The sequence below is a fragment of the Papaver somniferum genome, chromosome 7 (assembly GCF_003573695.1).
Source record: "Papaver somniferum cultivar HN1 chromosome 7, ASM357369v1, whole genome shotgun sequence".
NCBI classification, from domain to species: Eukaryota; Viridiplantae; Streptophyta; class Magnoliopsida; order Ranunculales; family Papaveraceae; genus Papaver; species Papaver somniferum.
This window is the reverse complement of record NC_039364.1, coordinates 103375043-103383880: the sequence shown is the minus strand read 5'-3', so window position 1 is coordinate 103383880 and position 8838 is coordinate 103375043. Positions and strand designations below refer to the sequence as shown.

Here is an 8838-nt window from a genome sequence, read left to right as displayed (position 1 = left end):
CATCCGCATCCAATCCAACATCCAATGGATGCACGGATGAACGGATTGGGTGCGGATAATCCAATGGATTTGTTTTAGTTAAAATCTAACTCCTTTAAAATCCTAAGCTCATAAGGCTCCACGTTTAACGGTGACCCTCACCCATTCACAGAATTGCTCTGTTTCATTTTTTCTCAAAGGAGAGAAAAACAAGTCTTTTTTGCACAAAATAAAGAAATTTTTGTATTTATCACACAAAACAGAAAAAGAAAAAAAAAACAAAGAAAAACCTAACCCTACGTCCGTCTCTTCTTAAAAACTTTCTCTCCCTATTTTTTCTTTGGATCTCTTACTTTCTCATCGTATGCAGTATGCTGTGATCTTGACTCACCTGTTTACCTTCTCGAGCAGCAACAATAATTCAGCGATTTTGGTGTGTTTCTAATTTATTTTCGTTTTTCTATGATTTAGTTTGATTACCTCTAATATTTGAATTTCGTTTTTTTATGATTTAGTTTGATTACCTCTAATATTTGAATTTGGGTTTTGTAGGTTTGATTTGTAGGATATATATTTGACTGGACTGAAATTAGGTTTTGGCACAATAGGGATGCACATATTGTCTCATACAAAAATTGATAGCTAACCTTCGTATATTAGTTTTGTGTGTTCTTTTTTTTTTTCCAATTCTTACTTTACGTTGAACTTAATTGTATTGTTGCGGGTTGTTGATTTTTCAGGGTTTTTTTCACAGGGATTAAAATCAGAAAGATGTGCGACTTAATCTGATTGATTCTGCAAAACGATTAGGTATTAAAATTATTAGCTCTTTTTTGTTTGTTTGTAATCTGATCGTTTTTCATCTTATAGTGAAAGTCTTCCAGTCTCTCAATTTATTGTGACACTCTTCGGTGAAACCCTTCTCCTTCATCCTCCGTGATTCAGCAAATTCGATCATCTTTCTCAAAAGAAAAATATCACGTCATGGAGTGGTTTGTCTCTCAATTTTTATTTTATTTTTTTCCTAAATTTTGATTAGGGTTTTGGTTTTTCTTCTTGGTTGGATTAGGGTTTTTGAGAGACAACATGGGATAAATAAACGGACCTCCATTCTATCCAAGGACCGCGAACAAGTACCTCCTTTCTATCGTAATGTCATGTCATGTTCTCAGCTAACAGCATTCGAGCTACCAAAACAGTGGGGGGTAAAGATCTTGTCCTTCTATGGAGCCTGAAAACGAGATTGGTAGGTTCACAACCCCTCTTATATCGGTTAATGTTTCTTTTATTTTTGTATCCCTTGATTTAAGTTTAGTCCAATTTTTTGTTTTATCTAATCAGGATTTGTGTGTTTAATAGGATTCTGGAAATACTTGCATTAGAATTGCATTTAATAGGAGCCTAATAGCAGTCTGGAAACCTATTTGGGTAACTCAAATGCTAAGAGATAAGAACAACATTAGAATTGCAAAGCTGGTATACTGTTCTCATTAGAACTGCATTTTTAAATGTGATGGGTTGGCAACAGAGGACCATTGATTCAATCCATAGATAAGACTGTTTCTATATGTTCTCTCAGTCAAAAAGTATTTAGAGGCGATTGAGATATGGGCATCTAGAAGACTGATTTTCTTTATCCCTGTATGTATTGGCAATGGATAATAAGCAAGGCCATTATTCTTGCTAATAAATACAACATTATGGTGTGCTGCATGATGATCAGTTGGCTAGGAAGCGTCCAGTGTTGTTGTCAAATTTTAAACATGCTCATCTTCAAATCATGTTGCTGGAAACCTATGATTTGGGTGTTTCAGTCAAAATTACATACTAATTCCATAGGAGAAACTCTCTTTAAGATCGCTTTAGTCTTGCTATTTAGGCTGCAAATACCTAAAAGTAAGGCCAGGTAAATACGTTTCGATGTTAAATCTTCAAGTATTTTTCTTCATGTAAGTGTGACATAATACTTTTGATTTTCATTCAAAATTTATTACGTTGTCAATAAACTATGGATCAATGTTGTACTTCTTCAAATACTAAATGTAGTTTGTGAACTGTAAATTGACCCTTTTATTTAATTATAGGGGAACAATACAATATATGAAGTATCAACCTTTATTCTTACTATTTAGTATCCACACTCAAGTTTCTTTCCCTTTGTCGACTAACAGATCATAGAAAAACACATCTCTTTTGGATTTCGGCCAGGACTGCATGATGCATGAAAAGGCAATCTAGAACCTCTGGTAAGATGGACCAAACTATCCATATCTTCTAAATATTATGAGGCATCTTGTCCAAATTCACCCAATTATGTTTGCTAAAATTGATGTTGTTGTTGATAAATTGAAGCTCATACTCTGGTGGAGCTACAATTAATAGATCCTTTGAGCTTTATTGAAGGTGGACGATTTTTCTTCTTTGCAAATTATCATAGATCCTTTGAGCTTTAATTAAGGTAAACAATGATTTATTTTATATATAATTAGAGTATGCTTGATTACATGTATGTCATCTAATCCCCTTATTCATATTGATTCAGATAAGCTTGACAAATGTGGAAGTTATAGAGAGGCCTAATTGGAAGGAGTGTCGGAATTGAAAACTGACAATCGTGGGCTTGAGGTCTATGTTTATGGTGATTATAATTTCCGTGCTTTGTTAGTTTAAGGTTTTGGATTTCAAGTTCATGCCTTTTCAGATTGTAAATTTGTGATTCAGAAGTGTTAATTGGCTATCTTCTAATTTGATACTATATTTCTTTAGTAAAGTGTTCAGTATTCATTTGCAATGAACACCATTTTCTCTCATTACAGAGCTTGCATATATGTGCTTATGAATTTGGGACCTTCAAAGCCTCATAACATTGTGCAGATGTTAATGGTTGGGAAATCTGTTGCAACTTAGTACCTAAATTAGTGATTGCCGAGCGTTGTGTGCTACGAGTCCAGGGAAGTGATTGCATTTATGCTCTTGCTGATCGTGCATCTATTAATCTGCAAAGAATCTTGGTATTATGGTACCTTTTAGCTTATTTCCATTTTCATGTGCTATGAATATTGCAAATTAATTATGTATTACAAACTTGCATAGGATTTTATCAGTTTACAGTAACTTCAATATGTTGCAAGGAAAGTATGAACTATTATAAATTGATTGGGATCAAGTGGAACTTATAAGAATAATGTAAATTTTTAAAATTTACCAGGTGTATATTCAACACACTCTTTCTTATATCAACTAATTATGTTCTTCTGTTATTGCTTTCTGATCTTAGGAAGACATAGCGGTAATTCTGTCAACAGTTTTCATATTCTTTTGGTACATACCGACAACTATCAATTTTTGTGTACCGGTTTTTTATGATTTACAAGCTCTCTCAAGTTTTTCACAAGGTTCTTTAGTTCTTTCGCCGTGATTATAAGCTGTTGGGATTGGTTTAAGTTCTCTATTTATGAACGAGATGAATTTGCATACATTGGTGTTGTTGATTGTAGATATTAAGAAGAATATAGGAGATTGTGAAGATTTGGGAAGTGTGGTTATTACTGCATTAGAATTCGAGATAGAGAAAGTAAATATTTGGAGTCCAGTTCATAAAAAAATTAGTGAACATAGTAACATACGAGTCTATTTTTAATGTACCTGTTCTGTTTTATTAATGTTTTACAACTTTGAATTCTCTACCACAGGTTTGAAACCACCGTCAGTGAACTTGCTATGTTTTAGTAGAATTCATCCACCCCTCGCTTTCATAACAAGCATTAACCATACTTCATATGGGGCTTGCAACATTTTGTCTTTTTAAATGTATGAATCTTTCAGTGATTATATATTACATATTCAAGGATACAGCATGCTGCTGACTTGGTTTGTGCCTCTATTTCTGCAGGTATAAGCAGGAGTTGCCACGTTCAAGCTAAAGAAGACACCAAACTATCCACTAGTTGCTTCTACTAAAGCTTTTTTTCCAAAGATTATTTCCATATTCATGGTAGTTTTGATGTTATATCCTACGAACAGTAGCATCATGTTCTTGAAAAGAGGCGGTGCTGGACACGTCGCCTATTTAGAAAACTAAATGTCTTCGTAGACAGGATGGTGGTGCGTCTACTTCAAAAAACGAACGACTTCGACAGGCTGGTGCTGCTGCACAGACTGAAGAAGAACGAGAACGGCTGCAAGTAAAATTTGAAGGGGAAGAAAGCTTCTTCAAAGCAACACTCTCAAGTCGGATTTCGTGTATGGCCATTCTGAAATGGAATCTCCTAAGATAAACGTTTGTATGACAAGTGATGATGGTTATATATGCATCTCAGCATACTGTTCTACTAATTGTAATGCGGCAACATGAAGTGATTTAGAATGTTATTTTTTTGGTACTGTTATAGTCTTCCTAATACTGTGCAACATGGTTCTCCTATATTGTTAGTTGCGTGAGAAATAGTACAATAAGGATCTTAAGCAATTACATGAAGCTATGGAGAAAAGAGATTCTCAAAATCTAGATTTTCATGTTAAAGAAAAAAACTTATGAGAAAGGAAAAAAAGAAAACCATGTTGCATAATCTCTTAGAAGTGACTGAATGGAAAAAAAAACTATGTGCATTAACTTTTCATTCTTAATGCACATGCCTTGACTATGTATATACCTAGGACTTGACCAATGATATTGGCACTGACTGAATGGACAATGTAAGTGTTAACCACAGATACATTAAAGATGTGTTCACTATCCAAAAGGATATGAACGGATACTTGCTTTTCCAATGATATTGCCACTGAATGGTCAAGTTAATTTTTCCTAATGAATACGAAGGTCGTCAAGCGTCCACAAGAACGACGTGGATGCATTCCTGTTTGGGTTATTAAGTTCTGCTAGGGTTCGTTTGCAACAGCTTCCAATCAATTTAAAGGACTTGGGCGAGGCGAAGCCGAGCTTTACCAAATCAAATGGGGACTAGGGCGAGGCGAAGCCGAGCTTTACCAAATCAAATGGGGACTTTGGAGAGGCGAAGCCGAGCTTTACCAAATCAAATGGGGACTTGGGCGAGGCGAGGCGAAGCCGAGCTTTACCAAATCAAAGAAAGAGGCAGTGATGCATTGTATTTGTAGTTTGTAGTTGTAGATTGAATTGGTGAACCAAGTTTGCGAAGCTGCCCGGGCGTAGCACGGACACAAAATCTAGTTTATAATGAAAAAAATAAAGCCTATATAGATGACTTCTTATAGAACCTACACATTTTATATATGTATATATATATATATAGAAGTGTCATGGACAACACTCCAAGCAAACAACTAAAAATTCTAAAACTATCCATATACTCCCTCCGTCCCACATTAGTTGAGTCATTTGTAGTTTGCACAATTATTAAGGCAAGGAGAAAAGGGGAGTAGGTTTAAGTGTTTTTTACAAGTATGTCCTTATGGATAATAACTTGTAAAACTTAGAAATGATTTATCTCTTAAACTATACCACGGTTTTTCGTAAACTTTATATACCGTTGAAAAGCATTTTAAAACACCTACGCAACGACTATAAACATGGCTATCAAATTATACATATTTCTTATAGTAACAATAATCAATTAAAAGGGTAGTTTTAGAAATATCCCTTGATTAATGAAATAGCTCATCTATTTGTGGGACAAAATTCAAAACTAATTAGCTCAACTAATGTGGGACAGAGGGAGTATTTTCTAGAAACTATATAAATGCCCTTAATCTAACGGGTATGGATGTTCGACGGATTTTCAAAGTTGCATCCGGGCCCAATCCGTAATCTGTTGAATTTCAAAAATTTCATCCGCGTCCAACCCATTAGCGAACGGTTCGGGCATCCATCCACACAAATACGGTTGGTCCCGGTTAAATCCACGGATTACGGATAAAATGCTGACCCCTACTCGTATAAAAGCTAAACGAACACAGACAAGAAGGGAGGCCGGTTTTGGGAGACGAACAGAAGGGAGGCGGCTACGGAGCCATGGAGGAGAGACGGAGAAGGGTTTGCGTTCTTTCGTTTTTTCAATTCCATTTGGATTAGCTAGTGAATCTCTAATATATTTGTTTATGGCTTTTGAGAAAGCCATGTCTTGTTAGATTTTTTTGTAACTAGGGTTTATGATTGAAACCACTTGGAGTTTAAGGTTATTTTGAATTGAATAAAATTGAGCAAAAAGACTATTATGATTTGAATATGATTAATTCTTAATATTGTGTATTTATTTATCGAAATATGAGTTGTCGCTTCACCGGTTTTGTAGAACCTTTGTGCATAATTGTTAGGATAACAGATATATTTGTCTCATTGTCTGATATTTCATGCTTGGGTTAATTCCTTTGATGGGATATGCTTAGAATAGCCAGATATTATTTGTGAACCTATATCTAGTCTCGTATAATTTTCTCACTAATACAATTTGATGGTGCATGCTTGGATTTAGTCTTTTGATGTGCCATGCTTACGGTGTCCCAGTGATATTTGCGAGTCTAATACATATAATAGGTGATGTCGATAGTACGGACGATAAATAAATATTCATGAGTTATGTTTCATTTCAGTAATCGAATAGAAATAGTGGTGGATATGATAAATCCTTGTTACTGTCTTTCCCATTGAGTTTATGTTATTAGTTTTGTTTTATTATTTTCGTTTCCATTTCCAAAAATCCAAAAATATTATTCCTCACTAGTGTTATTAGAGATCTTGATTACGGTATTTCCACCGCTCCCTGTGGGTTCGACCCGTACTTTCCTCTTTCTACTAGTTAGACACCGTGCGAATGCGGTTATTTATATAGGGTTTTCCCGAAAGCCTGTCAATGACCTCATATGTTTTATAAAAATTGTTTAAGAAAATCATATTTAGAGTTTCTTCAAATTGTTTAAGAAAAATATAAACAACATTAGCAGAGATGATCTCTTATTGTTCTACATCTTGATGGTCATATGCAAAATAACAATTGACATCGAGATGATCCTCAGTAGTATTGGAGTCTTCAACATCATTTTCTACGAGAGTTCTTTCCTTCTTCCCTTTTGGAAAAATACCGTTGCAATTGTTACCAAGAGCTTCTTCCATGTTTTTGTTACTGGGTATGGGAGACATACTTGATTGCAGAAAGGACTTGAATGAAAAATCTCAATCCAAGTGAATGGTATTTAAATAACAAAGCTTTAAAGGTATTTTCAAAATTATAGAGCTTTAAAGGTATTTTCAAAATTATAGACGGTTCTGTGACCACAACTTTGGAAACTTGGTTAAAGTAGGAAACATTTCGTGAACTGTGTTTTCTTACCAAGGAGTTTCAGTAAAATGTGAACATTACAACATAGACTCACGAACTCTCTTTCGTCTAAGAGGTATTATTGCACTAAAAAAGTATTATTTCCATTGTCATATGTCGAGTTCATCAATATTGCTTAAGTATTAAATATCAACATAGATGATTAAAAAAAACTAAGAGCATACTTTTATCTTAGCTTGTTATGTACACAATCCGACGGATCATGTTCTTCCATCTTGATTAGGAGTCCGATAGGCAGGGAAAATGTAGTACAAAAGAGCATAAGATTTGTTAATGTTCACATCAAGTCATGATGTAGTTGCATCGTGATAATTGTGCATAAATACAAAAATGATAAGACATTTATTAAACCAATTCACTCAAAACGTCACATAGCAATTTGAAGATAGATAACCCTTTCTTGGAGCAGATGCTCAACAAGTAATTATTTTTCTCTTTATCTTAAGATGATGGAACCTGATGTACATAGTAATGCGAAAAAATAACTCTTAGAGAGGAGAAAATGCAAGTGTTAGAGCATTGCTCGGTTGAATCCACTAGCATTGGTATGTCAAGTTAGTTGTCAAATTTAGATGACAAAACACATTCTTGATCTAGTAAGTACAGTCAGTTTCAGACTAGACTAGGTTTAAGAAGTAGAGTATAGAATCAAAGATATCGTTGGACAATGGAGATTGAAGACTACACGAAGACATCTTGGAGAACATCATTAAAGATTATTAACAAACTCTTGATTCTCTTATTTACTTTACCTCTATATCTATCGAAACAAGTGCTCACTCTATAGAACAATTCCTATGACGATAAATATATATATTTATATATATGCTCGAGGATATTTGAGACCACGAATTTTGTGAGAATGACCTTTATCATTAAAAAAGTCCTCATGTTGTAGTGAATGAGTGTACGAATGCAACGAGCCAAGAATCACTCAATTCCGAGTTAAAATGAAGAAGTTATGAGTGATTTATTAAAGCAACACTTATAAGTATGGTTAAGGTTGATTTCGTGAATAAGAAATTGTACACGAATTTTTGGCAACTGTTCGCGAACCAAAACCGTAATTACGTGACTAAAAGCCTATTTTGGTCAAGTATTTGGGTGTTTCCTTTCTTAGACAAGGTAGATTTGTTTCAAAGCAACCTATCCTTGATCATTCACTATAAATAAAGATTTCATGTTACCACACAATATATCCCCTGAAAAATTGTACGTGTGTTGCATAAGTTTTTTTCTTCCATATGTTTATTCTTCACGAACAAGAGTGAGATTTCAAAAGACTTTACTTGGGGGTCGTAAAGTACATGGAAGCTATCTTCTTTGATAGTACGAAACCTGTTCCTAGGTGTTATTCATAAAGCCTAGATTTGAAGATCAAGATATCTCTAATTTTTCTAGGTGATTCTGTGAGGAAGAAATAAATATGTTACGGAATGATAAACCCTAATTATTTTGAGGAGTTTCTTTTAAAGAGAATTAATATTCTGCTAGAAGTTATTCAAGAGCATCTTCTAAAGAAAATTAAGGTTCTGCAAGAAGGTCT

At 34.4% G+C, this 8838-nt stretch overlaps 1 long non-coding RNA gene across 7 annotated transcripts; it reads left to right on the top strand.

Annotated features, from left to right (window-relative positions):
- The first annotated feature begins 229 nt into the window (after positions 1-229).
- On the top strand, positions 230-4410 carry LOC113298018. 7 transcript variants are annotated; one of them, XR_003333958.1, is made up of 9 exons: positions 230-412; positions 720-789; positions 1049-1225; positions 2151-2225; positions 2332-2437; positions 2522-2617; positions 2796-2990; positions 3672-3789; positions 3872-4410. It is a non-coding gene; the product is annotated as an uncharacterized LOC113298018 (long non-coding RNA). The 7 variants fall into 7 exon arrangements; XR_003333954.1 differs by lacking the exon at positions 3672-3789 and having other exon boundaries at positions 231-412; positions 532-789; XR_003333960.1 differs by lacking the exon at positions 3672-3789 and having other exon boundaries at positions 232-412; positions 2522-2604.
- Positions 4411-8838: the final 4428 nt, after the last annotated feature.